Source organism: Vicugna pacos, chromosome 1, assembly GCF_048564905.1.
Source record: "Vicugna pacos chromosome 1, VicPac4, whole genome shotgun sequence".
NCBI lineage: Eukaryota > Metazoa > Chordata > Mammalia > Artiodactyla > Camelidae > Vicugna > Vicugna pacos.
The window spans coordinates 77,089,902-77,109,742 of record NC_132987.1 but is presented as its reverse complement, the minus strand read 5'-3'; the positions used below and the strand labels follow the sequence as shown (position 1 = coordinate 77,109,742).

At 40.2% G+C, this 19,841-nt stretch overlaps 1 protein-coding gene across 1 annotated transcript in view; it reads left to right on the top strand.

Moving 5' to 3' along the window:
• Positions 1-19,841, top strand: part of HHLA2 (HHLA2 member of B7 family) — a 128,742-nt gene that overhangs the window by 77,259 nt on the left and 31,642 nt on the right. Inside the window, 1 exon segment of the mRNA XM_072965684.1 lies at positions 5,857-5,932. The gene's annotated coding sequence lies outside the window, so the exon portion shown is untranslated.

The window sequence follows — 19,841 nt, the reverse complement described above, 5'->3', positions numbered from 1 at the left end:
ATCCTCCACCCAGATTACAAACTAGAATTTAAAATCCTCCTGTGTTTATTGCTTCAAAACATTCCTCTCCATGCCGCCCTTCCCTACAGGGTGACAAGTAAAAAGCTGGTTGTGTGAGGGACTCCAAGACAAGATGAACCCAGTAGTCGCAGGGTTTTAGGCTTCTGCTTCCTGGGAATTTACAAGAGAACCTTCCGATGTCTTCAGTGGAAGAAGGCCATGCATGAGTTCTGGGAAATCTGAGGCTCACCACAGTCTACAAATCTGTAAGAGTTGTAGTGTGAAGCAGGTACTAAGTATCTGATCTGCAGGAGTGAGGAGAATCACCCTGGGTTTCTTGCTTCTAAGCTCACCGTGGCCTTGTTTCAGCTCTCAGAACTAAATCAAAGCAGGGAACTTCAGTGGGATGAAATATATGTCCACAGTCAATGTTGGCAGCAAGACCTGGAGGAAAGAGCAGGAAACTTACCAGCAAATTGCCAAGATCACCACATTCTTATCAGGACCAGATTCTCCAGGCCATTCATCCAGATGTTTGTTTAAAAAAAAACTACACCAAAGCAGTAGGGATCATAGTCTTACATCCTGCAGCATGTCTAATAGACTCTCATTGCCCCAACCTGGTCTAGTCTCCAGCTAGCATCTTGGGAAATCTGTTCACTCTCCTAGCAATTCCTTCATCCCTCTCCTACTTGAAACTCACTTTCTTTCCTGTACCATGTCTTCCTTTTTCTTAGTTTATACTTTCATTTTGTTGGAGCACTTTTCCGGTAGCTTCTTGAGAAAGAGAATGGGTAGTAAAAAAATTTTTAAGATCACCATTCTACCCTCACAAGGTTTGAGAGTTTGGCTATAATTATAGGTTACAAGTCATTTTCCTTTAGGATTCTGGACATAACTCCATTTTCTTCTTGCTTGCAGTGATACTGTTGCAAAATCTAAAGTCATTGTAATTCTTCATCCTTTCTGATCTGCTTTTGCTTTCTGGAAGTTGATAGAATCTTCTTTTCCTCTAGTGTTTTGAAATATATTTGTGCAGGTATTTTCATCTACTACTTCTATTTAGTAAACTTTTTTCAGTAATAGCATTTCACTTTCTATTGTTCTGGGAGAATTTTGCATTTTCTATTTTTTCTGGAAAGTATTGTTGATTTACGATATGTTATCACTTATATGTGGAATCTAAAAAATAAAATGAATGAATATAACAAAACAGAAAGAGACTCACAGATATAGAGAACAACTAATGGTTACTAGTGGGGAAAGGGAGTGGGCGAGGGGGGAGTTAATGGCAGGGAATTAAGGGGTACAAACAACTGGGACATTTTCTTGAGTAATTTTCGTTTGTTTTCTATTTCCTATTTTCTATTTCCTCTTTTCTCTTTCCCCATCCCCCACAGATTTTCTGGGGCGGTCATCCAATTTTTTTTTTCTCCTATTTTCTGCCTCTTTGTCTTTTTGCTCTGCTTTCTAGGAGACGTATCTATCTTATAATGACTTCATTTCTATTAGGTTCTCGGTTGTATGCTCTTTTCTGTTCTCTTAAATTTTTATGGCATCCTGTTCCTCTTTTATAGATGTATCATTTTCTTATTTATCTGAGGATGCTGATACTTTTATTTCATTTGGTTTTGTTGATTTCACCCTCCCCCACTCCTGCATTATTTACTTCAGGATGCTTTTTTATGAAGGAGATCAGTTTTTGTTTTGTTTTTCTTTCATTTCTATCTTCCATGATAGGAGCTTCTCTCAAATATCTGGTAATACTTAAATGTTTGCTTAATATTAAGAATGGGGGCATCTAAAAAGCTCCTCTGAGGCTCTGAGAGCTTGAACTATGGGCCATACTTATCAAGTGAGTTCACTGTAGAGTGATGTAGATTGGGAGTCGGTGGAGGATCTCTGTATTCAGGGATACATTTGATCACTTAGTCCTAACCCTTCTCCTAACTCTAGTCTGGGCCAATATCATTAGTTCAGACATCTTGCTTTTAGTTTCACCAGAGAACAAGTTTCTGGGTTTTTCTCAGAATTGGGAGGGGCAATTGCTCAGCAGAGTGGAGTAGAGGAGGGAATCTGGAACATTTAATTTCTTAAATAGTGTACTAGGGTCTGACTCCATTTTTTTAAATCTTTGACTGCCGAGAGCTTTTAAGGCCTAGTTTATTCCTTTTCCTATGCCCCCTATTTGGGCAAATTGAAAAGAAAGCCAGGGCACTCCTTCCTTTGGCACCAGAGGGAAGTTCAAACAACTCCAGTAGTGAATTCTTCCATAGTTCCACCCCCTTACAATGGTAAACACCAGGCCTACTCGCCCTAACTCTCAAGACACTTAAGCCAATTCCAGGCCAGCTTGGGTGCTGTCCTCTCTGCCCAAGACATTTCATGATGTGAGTATTACAGTTTTCTCTTACCTCTTAACACGTGCATGGTGTCATCAGTCTAGACATCCCACCTGTTAATTGGGAGGATATCTCAGTGTGCTTGTGCTGCTCTAATAAATTACCAGAGACCAGGTGGTTTAAATAGCAAGTGTTTATTTTTCATGGTTCTGGATGCTGGGAAGTCCAAGAACTAGGTGGCTGGAAGATCCAGAGTCTGGTGAGAACCCACTTCCTGGTTTGTAGATGGCCATCTTCTCATTGTATCCTTACATGTGGAGAGCAGAGAGAGAAGCTAGCTCTCTTCTTGTAAGGACACTAACCCCATCTGGAGGGCCCCATCTCCCAATACCATTTCATTGGGTATTAGACTTTCAACACATGAATTTTGGGGGGACACAAACATGCAGTGCATAATAGAGGGGGCCCAGCCCATCTGCATAGGATGGCTATAAGAAATAGCTTTCAAGAAGATTTCCTTACCTTAGCCTTTCTTTTACTACCAGTCCCAAAGACAGTTCCTGTGCCTTTGAGCACATTGTGGTATCCCTTGGCTGGCTCTCACACCTTCCCAGTACCAGCTAGAGATTAGGTTTCTTGAGTCTATTAAGTTAGCTACTTCTTGCCCATCTTTCTCCAGCTTCCAAAATTTTGCTGACTTTTTTCCCTTTTCTGTTTTTCTGATTTGTATCATTCTCTCTTAAAAAAAATTCATTCCCTAAATTTTTATTGACTTAAAATAAAAAACAAGATCAGAAACATGTTCAGCTGCTATTTTAACCCAGAAATCCTGAATGGCTCATTTCTTCAGACCTTGTAGACAATAGGTGCTATCCTTTCATTTGTTGCTAAATTCCTGAAATGTATACTACATTTAGTTACAGTTGCTCTAACAACACAGATTATCCATATTGTTGGATTCTAATCTGGTCCTCTGTTCATATGACTGAAAGCCTAAAGTACAATTTCATAATTTATGGCAGATTTGTAAATTCAGCCTTTCAGTTAACCCTAAGTTTGCTTCCTATTTTTGGTAGCACACCATTATAATTCAGACGAAAGTCTTCTATCAACATTCTTGAAACAAGTTGAAACGAAAATGAATTATCTATACCTATCTCTGCTCCATTTGTGTGGGAGAAAAGGAAAGATAATCAGTTCATGGCTGTTGTTTAAAATGAAAGCCACTTTTCTTCTCTTCTTGATTGTAAAAATTTGACCCATCTTTTGAACAAATTTTGCAATGATTTAAAATTTTTCTAGATTTTATACATTCTAGATTTAAGTTAAGATATCAAAATGCAGTTTTTAATTTGAAAATAATGATCTCATCAAATGGTAAGCCTATTTTGGCTTCAAATTTGATAGATTTGAAAATTTTTATTATTTTAAAAATTAAAAAGTTATGTTCTCAGTAAAAGCATATAGATGAAAATTAGCCCTTTTCTTCCACAAACTTTAGCAGAGTCCTAGTTTCCCCTCTTAGAGGCAGCAGGCCATATTAAATTTACTATGTATGTCTTGAATGTAAGCATGTATATAAGCCTGTGAGCTTTTTTATACTAACAAGATCACACTATATATGCTGTTCCAAACCTTGTTTTATTTAACCATGTATTTCTGAAGATTACACCATATCAGCACATTCAGATATCCCTTATACAGTTATTATTTTTCATGGAAATAGAATAAATACAGGGAAGTACACAAAATACATATAGTTGAATGAATCAGCACAAAACAAAAGCCCATCAGGTAACCACCACCTGGCTAGCCAAGCAGTGAGACATTCCTAACCCTTCACGTCCCCTCCAAGTTACTACCACCTGTCTCTCCCTTAAAGGAAACCTTTTCTGAACTTTTACAGTACCCTTTTCTTGCTTTTCTTTAGTTTTACTACCTAAGTATAAATCCTTAAACCTAATGGTTTAGTTTTTCCTGTTTAGAATTTTTTTGCCTGGGTTAGAATTTTAGGCAATTGAAATCATGCAAATTTAGTGATGATTTAAAATTCTTGGTTGTACGTGAGTTGTTTCGTGTCTGGCTTGCTTCATGCTTTCAATTCGTCCCATTTATCTTACGGTGTTTTTTTTCCCAAGATTTCCTTCTTTCTGGTCCTTGCCACACATTTATTACTCTATTTTTTTTTTACTACGTTGAAAGTCACACATTGTTTTGCAACTGTTTTACTGGTTAACTGTGAAATTATAACATACATTTTTAGTTCTCAAATCCTTATATAAATTGGTATTTACCCTCTTCATGGGCAATGCAAGAACCTGAAATTCCTTTTAATTCTGTCCTTTAAGTCTGTCTATATGTCTATTCTGAATGCTGTCATCATCATTATCAGTTTACTTATTTAAATTCACCTTTTTGTTGCTCTTTATTCCTTTCGAAATCTGGGATTCCTGGTATAGTTTTCTTTCTGCCTGCAGAACATGCCTTTCATATGTCGTTTAGTGTAGATCTACTAGCTACAAATGCTGATTTGTTTGTCTTAAAATTATTTATTTCACTCAACTCTTGAAATATATGTTGCTAGACTTATATTCTGGGTTGGCTTATTTTCTTTTAGTACTTTGAAGATTTAGTACTTTGTCTTCTGGTTTCTTATTAATTCTATTAATAAAATCAGCTATCTGCCTAATTATTGCTCTACTGAAGGCAATCTGTCTTTTTTTGTTGCTTCAAACTGTTTTAAGATTTTTTTTCTTTGGTTTTTAACATTTTGCTATTAGATACCCAGTTGTTTTTTCTTTATTTATTGTGTTTAGAGTTGTTTTGTTTTCTTAAGTGTATAAATTAATGTCTTTCATTTTTAGAAAATTATTTCCTCAAATTATTTCCTCAGATAATTCTTGCCCATATTTTCTTTTTTCTTTCTAGAACTCCACTTGTATTGCACCTTCTCACTGTATCTTCTGTTTCTTACCTTTCTTCCTAATCTTTACATTCTTTTGTTTCCCTTTGCTTTATTCTGGATAGTTTTTTTCTGACCAATCAATACTCAGGTTACTAATACCCTTTGACTATCTAAACAGCTGTTAAATCAATCTATTAAATTGTTGCTAATTTCAATTATTATTTTCCAGCTCTTGTAATTTCTGTTTGGTACTTTATTATGGTTTTCACTTTTCTACCAAAATTCTCAATCTTGTCCTGTTCCTTTGAACAAAATAAGTATGGTTATTATAAAGTCTGTGTCTAAAAACTCCAACATCTGAAGTACTTGTGACTTTTATTTTCAATCATTTCTGCCTGTTTGATTATTATCTTGTCTCTGAGTGCCTGGTTATTTTTTATTTTGTGCCAGACATTGTATTTGATATTAGAAATAATTTTCTACATGATACAGAAATAATTTTCAGCTAGGGGTAATATCTTCTTACAAAGAGGATTTGTGTTCTGTTTTTTTAAGTCATATGGTGTACCAATAGTCTGAGATTACCTTAAACTATTTTCATCCACACAGCATGTAGAAGAGTACAAACAGTGCAGAAGACGCAATGATGACGCCTCTTTTGAATGATGACAGAGTACCTCCCATGGTAAGTTGGGAGATACACAATCAGAGTTCAGTGTGATCTGTGCTGGCTATTTGCTTAACACTGTGTACCAGATAGTATTTCACGTACTTTCAAGTATCATTAATATAATTCTTATAACAGTGATTCCAAGATGGATATTATTATTATCCCTATGTTACAGATGTAAAATGGACAGAGAAGAGTTGGGTAACTTGGCCAATGGTACATGGCTTTAAGGGAAAAGTGGAGCTTTGAATCCAAGTAATCTGATTCCAGAGTTTCTGATCCTAACCAATGTGGTAGAGTGAGAACTTTGTTTAGGGGGAAAAAAATGCAAGTTTTTGTTTATGCCAATTTCTCTGAGCTCTCGTAGCTCAGTTCCTGGATGCTGAATGTATTGAACCAAAGGGCAAACACCATTAATAGGATAATTCAAATAAAGGTTTTTTAGGGGTAAGTTTTGTGAGTGGTCACTAAGCTAACTTAAAGAAATTGATGTGGTAAGAAATAATGCTGTTGAGGTGAATTTAGACACTGAGTACTATGTTATTCTGGGAAATGGCATAATTTGGAATTATGTGGGGAAGGGCAGTTAGGAGTAGGACTCTCGACTTTGTTTAATGATTATAAATTTAAAAATGCATTATCTATCTCACATTTTGGCAGTGGTGCTGGTTGTTTAGGAGAAAATCACAGTAGGATTATTCTGTGGGTGAGGGGACTCACTGAAAGAGGTCCCAGTTTGTGTAAACTCACTGCCGTGGTTCACAATTGGGAGGAAACAGAACGAATAGTGGGTTCAGTATGTGGCCTCTACAGACTCCTTTGCACTGAGAGTGGCAAGTATGGAGAAACTGCATCTTAGAACTCAGAATCTTAGCTTGATTCATGCGTGGGATTTGTTTATTGTATTTCACTTCACAATGACTGCTCAGGCTGCTTCAGCATGAACAGTTGGCTCAGTACCCAGAGAATGTTTGATTAGCTAAGTTAGGAAGCAAAATGCCATACATACACTATAGAGGAAATTTATCCTGGATAAATGTAGATCATTCAGTCAAATCACTAGATTCTCAGCATGCTAAGGCTTCCCTGAGAGAAAATGCCATAGGAACTTTCTTAGAAACACAAATAAATAGAACTTATTTCTGAGGAACCTGAGGAGCATGACCTAACATATGGTTCAGGGCCAGCCAATATGACCTCAGAGGAAAAGATGCAATAAGAAAAGAAAATGACCAGAGTGAGGCATGAAACTAATTCTTCAGAGGGCCTTTTGAGTCAGAATACCTCCTGGTTGCAAGTGACAGAAATCAGATTTCAGCCTAATCATAGCCATCAAGAGATGGGGAAGAGGAACAAATTACAGTCCTTGGGCTGACTACATTGCATATCAGTATAAATTTATGCTCGTTTGTTGGATAGAAAGAGGACCAAAATATTTTCAGCAGGACTAAATGTACTTTGGAAGGCTCTGAACTTAAAGGGGGGAAAATGTATTGGCTCATAATACTGGGAATAACAGGTATGGCACTAAATTACTCTTGACTGGATCCAGAGGTTGAAAAAACACCACTGCTGCCCTTGCACCATCCAACCCACCTTCGCTCTCTGTTCCTCTTACTAACTCATACTGCATTTGTGCTTCTTCTGTGTTACTAGAGAAGATGGACACAGGTATATTTCACTCTTCCTAGATTAGTCAGGCCTGGGACAGGTGTCATATCAGTTACCTACTGATGCATAATAAGTTATCCCAAAATTTAGCAGCTTGAAACAACAAACATTTATCATCTCACACAGTTTCTGAGAGTCAGGAATCTGGAAGCAGCTTAGGTGGATGGTTTTGCCTGCAGGTCTCCCATGGGATTGCAGTTAAGATGTTGGCCAGGGCTGCAGTCATCTAAGGCTGGAGAAACTGCTCCCAAGCTCATTCCTATGGTTGTTTGTTGGAAGATTCAGTTACTTGCCACATGGGTCTCTCCACAAAGGCTACTGATACAGCATGACAGGTGGCTTCCCCTAGAGTGAGTGATCAAAAAGCAAGAGATACCAAAATGAAGCCTCAGTTCTTTTATAACCTAATCTCAGAAGTAACATATCATTTCCACAGTATTCTATTGGTTAGACAGACCAACCTGATACGGTGTAGGCTACAAAGGTCTGAATACAAAGAAATGGAGTAATGATTGAGGACCATCTTAGAGGCTAGATACCACAGGTGCTGTAATAGGCAGAACCCCAAGATGGCCCTGAGAGTCTTCCTAGTGTTCACACTCTGTATGATTCCCTTTGAGTGTGGGCTGGACCTGTGAATATGACACAGCCTTGATGTACAACAAGAGTGAAGGGACTTTGCAGATGTCATTACGGTCCCGAATCAGTTGATTTTGAGGTAACCAAAAGAGAGAGTCTTCTGGGTGGGCCTGACCAAAGCAGTGAGTCCTTTAACAGAAGGTCAGAAACTTGAAGCAGGGAAGACACTCTCCTGTTGGCCTTGGAGAAGCAAACTGCCATGTTGTGGAGAGGACCAGGGGCCAGGGAATGGTGGGTGGCTTCTAGTTGCTGAGAGCCTCAGCATTATAGCTGCGAGGAACAGATTCCACCAATAGTCAGTGAGCTTGGGAAGAGACTCCAGGCCTCAGGTGAGGGAGCAACCCTGGCTGACCCCCTGAGCCAAAGGCGCAGTTGAGCTGTGCCTGACACCTGACCCACACAGATTGTGAGACAATAAATATGTGTTGTTTTCAACTATTAAATTTGTGGTATTTGTTACGCAGCATAGAGAACTAATATAGGTGCTGGCCTGTGAAAGGGAAGGGAAGGTGGATGTCACCTCTGTCAGTCTCTTCTCATATTGTGAATGGGGAGGAAGATGCCCAAGGAAGGAAAGAGGCTGTTAGAGAAACAAGAGGATGGCAAAGGCTGCTAGCAAAACAAACTTAGATTTCAGAGTTTCTTATATATTATTTCAAACCTGGAGACCCTCGCCATTTCAAGGATGTGAATCATCAAGCAAACAGTACCCTCCACTAAAACCTAAAACACTGTTTGCAAAATGTGATCTCTGTATGACCTGTTGTGGAACTTTCTGGAGTGTTTGTTAAAATTTAGGCTCCAATTTACTCCAAATGTAGTCAGTCAACCTCTGTGAGGGTATAGCTTAGGGCCATGCGTTATTTTTATTTGTCATTTAACAGAGTTTTTTTATTTTGAAGATTTTCAAAACCAGAAAAAAGTACAAGTACAGTGAACACTTGTTTGCCTTTCACCAAAATTCATCAGCCGATATTTTACCCAATTTTCTTTATTTCTCAAATACATATATATGCGTATGACCTTAGTGCTGAACCATTTGAAAGTAGGTTACAAACATTATGACATTGTACCCCTAAACACTTTAATACAAATCTCCTACAAATGAAGTTATATAACCACCGACCCTTACCACACTGAAGAACGAAACACTGATGTATTAAATAATATATAGTTCATTTTTTCCAGCAGTCCTCAAAATACCCTTTAGATAATTACTTCTTAAAGTTTGATTCATAAACCAGCAGCTTAGGCATCACAGTATTTTGACAAGAATCCGGCGATTCACGAGTGCGTCAGTTTGAGAAGGCCTGGAGCAATTTTTTGATCGGAAACCTAATCAGGGATCACGTTGCATTTTAATTATCGACATTTTCTTTACCCTCCAGCATCTTTAAACTAGAATAGTTCAAGGTATTCCTATTTTCTTCTGTTCTCGGCTTCTGCACCCTTCTTCCTTACCTCCCTTCCCTTCATTTACCCTGGCAAAAACAGTGTGAAATTTAAAAACTGTTCCATGCTTTTGAAATTAACCACAGAAAACTGTGAAAGGGTTTAATGAGTGATACAAGCAAGATGTAGAGAAGTGTGGTGGCAGGTGACATCACTGGGAGTTGACTGAAATCTCACGAAACACATGGCACTTCTGTGGATCTTGAAATCACAGATGCTGACGACAAGGAAAACAATTGGTGGGGTTAAGCATGATGCATTTGGGAAACTGAGTTAGCTGGTTTCTTTTGATTAGTTAAAGAAAGTAAGAACAGCCATTTTGAAAGGGATGTTGCAACTTGATTCATAAGCAATTAGAAATCTTAATTAAAAAAATAATTTCCAGACTCACATAAGAATGGAAACTATTTGACAATGAAGAACAAAATGATCTCTGTGTGGTGAGACTAGTGAGTTTTAATTTTTTAGTGTATTTCCTGCCAGATTTTTGCAAAAAGGAATCATAAGATCCTGACTTGCATTATAAATTTCATAGGGGACCTTCTCATAACATTAAATATCAATCCAGCATTTAAAATCACCTCATCAATAATGTACCTTTACATACCGTATTTTATTTCTCCATATCATTATTTTAATCTTCCCCCTTTTATTAGACATTTGAATTGCTTCCAATTCTTCACTGTAACAGAAAGCTTTGTCCAAACACCTATTACATCTCTGATTATTTTCTTATAATGGAATCCTAACGAGGTTGCTGGGGCAAAGCTTACAATAGACTCAAACTGGGGTGTGTGCCCAGCTCATATCGACTCCCTCAGAGATTCTGGCTGTGTCATGATTTCAGTCCTTGTGCCTAATCATTCTGATCCAGGAATGGAGCATCTGGAGTCAAACTGGTCCTCCCAAAAGACTTGGAAACCTGACAAAGGCAGGAAAGATGAGGCCATCTCAAGGAGGGGCCTGGTGCAGTGAGCTCAGGCTTCTGCAGCTGGGTTTTGACATTACACTGCTCCTACTCCTGTCCTTCCTGCAGCTGGTTTGTGCAGATCTTATTTGAATCATGTGAGCAACTTTGACTCCTTCCCTCTAAATCCACGTTTTGCTTGTTATTCTGGGTTCCTTTCTGTTTCTTACCAAAAACTGAAACCCCTAACTGATCCCAATGGTGGGTTGCATACGATGACATCTAGAGGAAGGTAGTATTTGGAATTAGCCATTAGACCTTACTGGGGTAAAAGGCATTGAGGCTCCCCCTACCCCTTCCTCTGGGACAGAAATGTAGAAGCTTACGGGAGTGGTTGCCAAATATCTCATCAGCCTCTCACCCTCAGGCAACCTGGCATCTCCTTGTGGGTACGTAGCTGAGTGTCTAGGTAGCTGTTGCCAAAATTAAGAGAATGGAGGCTGATGAAGCATCCTGGTCCCACAAATGATGCGGCCAGTTCTGGTCTGAGGTCACACAGTCATTGAGTGGAGGTGACATGATTCCAATTTAGGCAATCTCCCTCTACAGCCTTAGTTCTTAACCACGTCCTTATAGTTCCTGCCAAATGTGGCTAAGTCTTCTTTATATGAAAAGAAGCTAATGCCAACTGCCCTCACCTGCAGAGTTGGCCAGAATTAGCAAACAGAAACACAAGGCTCCCAATTACATTTGAATGCCAGGTAACCAGTGAGTGACTTGTTTTACTATGGGTATGTCCCAAATATTGTTTAGGACATACCTGGACTAAAATATTGTTAGTTATTTATCTGAATTCAAATTTAACTAGATTTTTATCTGGCAACCCGACATGGCCCAATCCCTTTTCTTTTCATTATTGTTCTCTAAATTTAAAAAAATAATTTAAATTCAGCACATACATGCCTTAGAGGATACAGTGAAGAAAACATTTTCAGAGGAAATTTCAGAAATCCGGATCTGCTGAAATCATTGCAATAGTACTCACCAGGTAGCCTGTATTCAATGAACTAGCCTAGGCAGCCAGCTTTAATTTCAAGTTTGATGGCCTGGTGAGTGCAAACCATTGCTGAGTGCTGTCCTACAGGAGGTGACATTGAATTCCTTCTCCTCTATCATTCTGGGATTTTCCTTGCTCTCAAAGTCTGCAAGAACTAAAAAAAGTATTGGGGTGGGAAGTGGGTATATCTCAGTGGTAGAGCACATGCCTAGTGTGGACAAGGTCCTGGGTTCAATCCCCAATACCTCCGTAAAAAAAAAAGTTTTCAAAAGAATTAAGTAAACAAACAAACAAACAAAAAAACATTAGTTTGGATGTGTATGTATGAGTCTGGCCTACCTACTTCTCATTTTATTCTGCTGTTGGAGCTCAGAAAAATCTTCTTTCCCACAAGAAACAGATTGCTGAGCCAGGCTGCAGAGTTCTTTTAAAATGCACATTGCTAACTGTTTTCCTTGCCCAGGACTGCAAAGAAGATGCAGTGAAAATGGGATCCCTAAACTCAGCAGAGTTAGGAATCACGCTGAAGGCAAGTGATTGCAGACTTGAGGTGGGTGTGGTCAGAGAGCAAAAGGCAGTGCAGTAATCAGGGCTCAGGAAATAGTCAGACAAGCAGAAATCTTTGGCTTAAATCAAACATGAAATTTTTAGGAATTAAATTGATGAGCCAGCCTTTATAGTCTATTTTTTGTTTGTTGGGGTTTTGTTGTTGTCATGGTTTTTTTTTCTTTCCCTTTTTTGATATATTTTGGGGAAAATCAGTTGTCATCAATTTTTGCAATGGCTAAACCAGGGAACTGTTTGGGAATAAGGTGTGAATATCCACATGTACATCTTTTAAGCCTTTGAAAATATCCTAGGATGTTGTATTGCTTTTGATCAACTGTTTTGAAGATATGGGGGCGGATAGTTACCATTTGGCTTTCCTACTCTAGGTAGCCTTTACAAAAGAGATAAGAGAGCTCATTTAGAGACTCCAAAAGTTGTCGAGGATAGACATTTCTACAGTATACTCAGAGAAATTGTTTTAATTATAGTACCACAGGGACTAGGGTGAGTGCAGATAGAGTCTTTCTGGGAAAATTGCATCCACTTCAAGTATTTACAGCAGAGAGAATTTGATGTAGGCAACCAGGTGATAGAAAAGTAGGAAAATCAAATAGAAGATAGGAAAATCAAATAGAACCCAGGAAACAGTAGGAAGTTGCTTCTATGGTGAAAGGAATCGCTGCTATGGGATCCCAAGGATGAGGTCACCTTGTGGAAGCTGGAGCCCTGGCAGGTCTGCCTGTCGGGAGCGTGAGCCACGGAAAAGATGGCGCTGGTCCCAGAAATGCTGCCCAGCATGTTATGCTTTTAATGGGTGGTGATTCTCATTGCAACTGCTGTCCATATGTTGTTTCCTGGAAGGTCAGCCTCTGCTTGGTTCTATTTGTTTGTGTAACTAGAAATTCTCCTAAGGGTTTTTCTGAGTTCAGTAAAGACACTGGCAAATTCAGGCAGAGAGAGAGATACCAACTAATGCTAGTAGGAAGATTTTTCAAAGTGAGGTATCTTTGCCCATGTCCCCATCTGTTCAGGCAGTGATGTCCAGCCCAGCCTGATATACTGTGGAATGGTGATTCTGCTTCTCCTTGTGCTGACTTCCAATCCTTACTCTCCACAGATTAGCTACCACCTTCTTTAAGAAATAGAAATTCTCTCATCTACTCTCCTCTTTCTCAAATCTATCGTCTGGTACTTCCTCCTTTTCTCAGCTCTATCCCTCTATCCCTCTAATCTTTCCCTAGACCCTAGCCCTTGTCCTGACCCCCCCCCGCCACCCCCGCTCTTCTGCCCATTTTTTAATCAAGTTGTTTGTTTGTTTGTTTTTGATATTGAGTTGTATGAGCCTACAAGCACTGAATAACATTCCTTTGCCCACTGTTCCCTCTAGTTATGACTCTAATTCCCAGCTGCCTTTATCTTCCGAGCTGTATCTGGGACCATATCTATTGCCACTCCTCCTCACTGCATACTGGCTGAAGTTCTGTGAACCAGACATTTTTACTACACAGCTGCCACATCCAGGAGTCATAACAGACTTGACAAAGCCAATGCTCATTAAAATCAGTGCTTCTCAACTATCTGTAGTAAAAGGAACAGTAAATTTTTGTTTCTAATCTGTCATGAATAAATTCATCAGGAAGGTGTAATAAAAGTGAATTGCTAGAAAAATGAAGTTAAAAAGAACATGAAGTACAAGCCTCGATTTTTTGTTATCACACATACAACAACAGAGATTTTGATCCTAATTTGACAGAGTAATTTTAAATACTTATTCTCAATGTCTATACTTTTATCATGAACCAGGAATCAACAGCTCACAGACTGGCACCAGCCAGCAGACCCCCCAGTTTGAGTAGCTCTGCTTTAGATGATGTTCCCCCTCAAATTCTGCTTCAGTCTATGGTCCAAAAGAAATGCTTTGCCACCAACAACACACTCTGCACACAGTATGGATAGAAAAGAACAGAAGACCTTTTGTTCTAAGTCATGACACAGGCTATAGTCATTCTTTCTGCCATTTATCCCTAAACCAGCTGATATTTATATTTTCCTTTTTCTATTACCCATTCTGTGATCTCACCTTGGTCCAGTCCCTCAGCTGTTTCCCTAGCAAGGTAGCCTGAACCTTGATTCCTGAGCTGTTCCAGTTCTTGATGGTCTTGTCTACTGAGGGGCAATAGCCTCCCATTAACCTCTTCCACAGAACATCAAAAAAAAAAAAAAGAAAGAAAGGGACCCACCAAATTCCTATTATATTCCTCCTAATTGTACAGCAGTAATTGCAGGTCCCCTTATGCGGCATGGTCACTTGCCCCAGTCAGGACAGTATCCCACTTTTCTGCTATTTGCCCCCTGGCATGAAGAACCCAAATGACCCCTCACTCAGAAGAACCACACTTTGTCCCATGATAAAAGCAGACTTCCCTTAAGAGCTAAAAGGGAGGATGAATGACACTAAAGGGACACTGATTGAAATTCTGAGAGTGGGTCAATCAGCTGTAATTGTTAGACACATCAGTCCCTCCTCAATCTTAGATCCATATCTTCTAACTGCAGGAGGAGAGTGCCCAGGGTTGGAACGCAGGCTCGGAGCCTAACTCTCACTCTGCCAAGTAGCTAAGCCATCAGGTGGAAGCAGATGCCCTGTAGGATTGCAGGGCTAAGTTCTTAGAGGCCATCTCACCACATTAGAAGGTAGCTGCTTCATTCACAGGGAACATAGAAGAGTGAATTACATTTGAATTAGTCCCCAACCTTCTCTGTTTTTGGTCAAAGAACTCTCTCCACAGCCAATTTGGATGGATAATATGGAGTGTTCAGTAAGTCTGCAGTTGGCAGTTTTGACAGGCATGGCCTGGAGACAGTGGAAATGCTGTCCCCTTCTCTAATGAAGTAATTAAATAGAAGCCAACAAGAAGCTGACTTGTCTTTGCTGGGTATGATGCCACATCAGAGATGGGAGCTGATCCCTAAGCTGAGCACTCAGCTGCGGCACAGCCTGGTCTGCTTTGATGCGGAAAAGGGATGAAGGGGGAGAGGCTCTCTCCCTACTGCCATGGCCGCCTCACTCAGGTTCCGTGTGAATACTCGCCAGAAGGGCTTCACCACGGAAGAGGCTCTCAGTCATGTGAACGGGCAACAATGGAGTCGGGTCAGCTCAGCCTCCTTTTCATGCTTGCTCAATGGGCTCCTGAACAGTCTTATGCTCTGGATCCATTCTGAGTGTTCTGCACCCACATCCCTTTCCTCAGTCTTCTGATCAGCCTTCTTCCAGCCTTGACCAACAGGTCCAAAAAGTGGTACAGAGCCTGACTCAAGGCCTCATCTTCATTTGGCCAAAACTATGTTAAGTGCTACTCAATATCCTACCGAACCAGAGGTTCCCCTTCTCCATGGTCCTTCAGGCTTACCCATCAGGGGCTCTAGTCCTACAGGGTCTACTTGCAGGTCATGGCAGCTTTTATCCTGCAAAACCGTCCTTGGTACTCAGCAGCTTGTTGAAGGAACCCCCATGAGGCCATGAGCTCTGGTTGAGGATGAAACAGCAGTGTGGTAGGCTCTGTGGGCATGTAAACAATCTGCTTGTACCATTTGTTTGTTCTTTTGGAGCTTGATGGAATGCTGGATGGCACATTCAGCTTTGTTTTCACTTTGTTGTAGATTCTGGATCTCTGATCATAGAATCTAAAACTCAAGTACCTTCTTCATGAACTTTGCTCTATCTGATACCCCTAGATACAATTTCTCAGAGAAACATCCTTTGCTAAAGGGAGGAGCCTTTCTTGGAAATCTAGGAGCTTTTATTGCAATTCTTCTATTAGGAATTGCCACAGGCATCATTCAGTATTCAGATCTGCCTCAGTCATTGCATTGTTTGGTCGGCTTGGTCTGTAAAGTGGACCAATATAATCATGTGCCCAAATGAGTCAAACACATGTACTCTGCAGTTGAAAGGTCAAAAGACCAACTTAAAGCTTTCATATTGTCCCTTCTTTAGTCTTAACTTTACAAATTCAACACCAAACTTACAACATTGAAGTATACATAATTATGTCATGGCATGTCAAACTTATTCATTCTACAAATATTCAAGTCCTAATGGTGTACTGTGAAGTTACTTTATTGCTTTAAAACCTTATTTTTTAAAGGATCCTTGAAAACAAGTATTTTCTCTTTTTTTTCTTTGAAAGAAATAAGGGGAACAAGATTACACTGTATAGCACAGGGAAATATACACAAAATGTTATGATAACTCACAGAAAAAAAAATGTGACAATGAGTGTGTATATGTCCATGAATGACTGAAAAATTGTGCTGAACACTGGAATTTGACACAACATTGTAAAATGATTATAAATCAATAAAAAATTAAAAAATTAAAAAAAAGAAATAAGGGGAAACAGGAACCCTAGAGGGTAAAATACCTAGCCAAATTCTCTCCGCACAAGTCCTCCCAGCAGACCTCTGTTCATGTCCCGTGGGGCAAAACAGTATCAAAATGTTTGTTGTTTGTTTTTTTCAGTTTGATTTTACTAGTTAATTTTGGATACAAAGCAGTGCAGGAGGCTGGCCACACTTTCCTACTTCCTTTAGTCTCAGAGTTAGAAGGAAAATGTGGACTTGCAGACATATAAATGGGGTTCAGTACTCCATTGTGGGGTAAATACGGTTAGCTGCTCAACTCTCAATTTGCAGGAAAGTTGGGAAGTTCTGACTGGCTTCCTTCCACGCCCGACCCAGGCCCAGCTCTTCATAATGGTCACCACCCCAGCTCCTCCTGTCCCAAATGTAGAAGACTTACTCCCACACTGAACCAGTCACTGTCATCTCATTTACCTTTTCTGGACCCTTTCTTGGTTCTCCTTTTAAGTAGAGGTGGTTGTATCCTGCACAGGGCTGGCCAGAGGAGGAAGTTTGGTCAGCAAGAAAGAAGGGAATGGTACCAGTGGCTGTCACAGTGGCTTTTTCACTTGTCCATTTCACTGTGTCACACTGGATTTTCAGGGTTTTTTCGGTCACATCTACTTACTTGATGCTTACAAGCTGGCTCCTTTTATTCATCTTCTGAAACACAGATCTGACTTCAGCATTAGCTTTGCATTTCCTTAGGGTGGCTCACAAGGATGGTCATGACTGAGCCCTTGCACACCTACCCAGCACTTTCTCTTCTGTGTGGCCTGCTTGGTTTTTACATTCTCTCTTGCAGCTGCATCTGTGTTCTATTGCATGCCTAGAATTTCTTCCCTCTTCCACTTACCTCTACTCTGCCTTACAGGCCAGTTTCTAGGCCAGTTTCTCCTTGTCTTTCAAAACTGATGCTTCAGGAAGCTTTCCTCAGTGCTCAGTCCCCGCTTAAGCGCCAGTATTTTTCCTCTCCTTCCATGGGAGTCCTTGTTGCTTTCTGTATCTCTGTATTCTGATTTATTTGTTCATCTAATCGATCTATCTTTTGGTACCAGATTGAGCTTTCTGAGATGAGGGATTGTCTGACCTACAGTCCTGTGATCCATAGGAGGTGTTCAAATTGTATGTTTTTAATGGCGGAAAAAATGGTAAGCTTGCTGGATGACTGGGATACCATACAAAGATTTAGTCCTGTTTCCTAGAAGGTCAGGATAAATTTGAGGTATTTCACTTTCTCTTGCTTCTCAGAACTTTTACATCTTCTGACTTGAATTTAGAAATGGATTGTGAATAGAAGATAGGGCTGAAGCAATAGAGCTTTACAAACAGAAGTTATTTGGCAGGATTGACTCTGAGCTGTACAGAAAGCTTACTGGTACAGAGCCAACCTGATAACCACCGTACTTTGGAGATGACCCACTGAGCTGTACACGCAGAACTAGGCCAGCAGTCTTTCTTGTCTTCAGCACCAGCTGGACAGGTCAGCTACAGCTTTAAATTCTAAGGGCGAAAAGCCACTAATTCAGGTGTACCTAGGCACAAGGACTTGCCAGAAGGCAATTCATTATAAATCATCACTTATTAAACCTGCTAATTGTTATCCTCACGTAGGCCCTAGCCTGGCTGACGCCCCCTGCCTCAGTGGAGAGGGTTCTTTTTCCTTTCAGGTTCAAGCAGCCAAAAACCGAAACTGAAGCTAAGATTGAAGCAGCTTAAGCTTAATCAGTGGCCAGAGAATGGAGAGGCGGGAACTTAGTTCACAAATCAACTTCTCCCCCAGAGGGCAATTAAGGCAAGATTTTAAGGGCAAGGCTAATGAGGGGGAGGCCTGTGCACTGGTTTTCTGGGAGTAGGCAGGGTTCCTCCCAGAACTGGAGTGTTACTTCTCTTTTTGCCCTTCTGTGGTCCTTTGGCATCTGGATGGGAAGCAGGTTGAACCGGCATGGCACAGAAAGGTGGAGATCTCACTATTACAGTGAGATGGTATGAGCTGCAAGAGGACCTTTGTCCCACTTTTGAAGCTGAGCCAGCTTGCACCAGCTTTCCTGTAGTTGGATTCTTGTTGCTGTGCTGTGAAGACAGCTGGAGGGTAGTTGTGGTTTTCAGTAAGTCTGCGCGCAGGGAGGGGTAGGACTGCGGTTCGGGGCAACAACCGTGGTAGCACAGCAGCTGGGAGTAAGTCTTGTCGAGGTTGGGTTTGCCTATTCTTCACACTAAATCTTTGATTCTGATATTTCATTACAAGTCGTGCAGCCCTATCACCTTGCTACATAGGTAGAGAGGAGCTCTTCACTTCTGTGCTTGAAAGGGTGACACGGGGATTGAGTGGAATGGTTAATCTCATTCTGAGGGATACCGAGTATATCACCTCCCATACAGCACAGTAATTAAGTGTAATAACCGTGACCACCACACGATGGGATTCTGATATCAGAATTAGGTGATAAACCTAAACCAACATTAGGAGGGAAGCCTTCTGGCCCAGATTTTTTGACCTCCAGGTACTGCTGCTCCTCCTCTGTGTCACAGAAACATTGTTTCACGTTAACTGTGGTGAGAATTCACAGTATCATTTCAGAGCTTTCCTTATTTTAGTTGAAATCCTTACATCTGACACACTCAACCCCAGTAGTTGGTCTGGTTTAAAAGAAAAAGAGAAATATTCCAATCATTAATTTTAAATGCTTTTAAACATAAAATACACAGATGCCCATCCATTTCCTAGTTTTCTGAGTGGAGGGCATTAAGGCCTTGTCCTGAGTATGAGGCCACTGTTTTATTTTCTATATTGTCTTTCTTACACAGACTGAATCAATGACTCACCATCCAGTATTTCTAGTCTTTGTTTCTTGAAAGTGGCCAGAAAGCTCTGCATTCAGATTGTTAGAAAGAGTCCAGCTCCTTCTAGTGCTTTACTAATTGCTTTGTCTTTCACTATTGTCTCTCCCACACCGCATCCAATAGCAGAATTTTCTTCCCTCCTTTCTCGTGCTTTTATTTAGCCTTTCCAAATCATTCATCTTATTAAACTTGATCGTTGGAGAAACAGCAAGTTTGTCCTGTCCTCCCACTTAATCAGTTCACGTGATATTTAGTTATTTGATGATGACAACACACATTCTGAGCTCTTGGGAGTAAAAGTAGGACAGACACAGCTGGCTGGCTTTCCAGAGGCGTTTGATGTGCCATGGGCATCCATCAGCGAGTGTTAAGCAGGGAAAGGTGACTCTTTCCAAGAAGTCCTT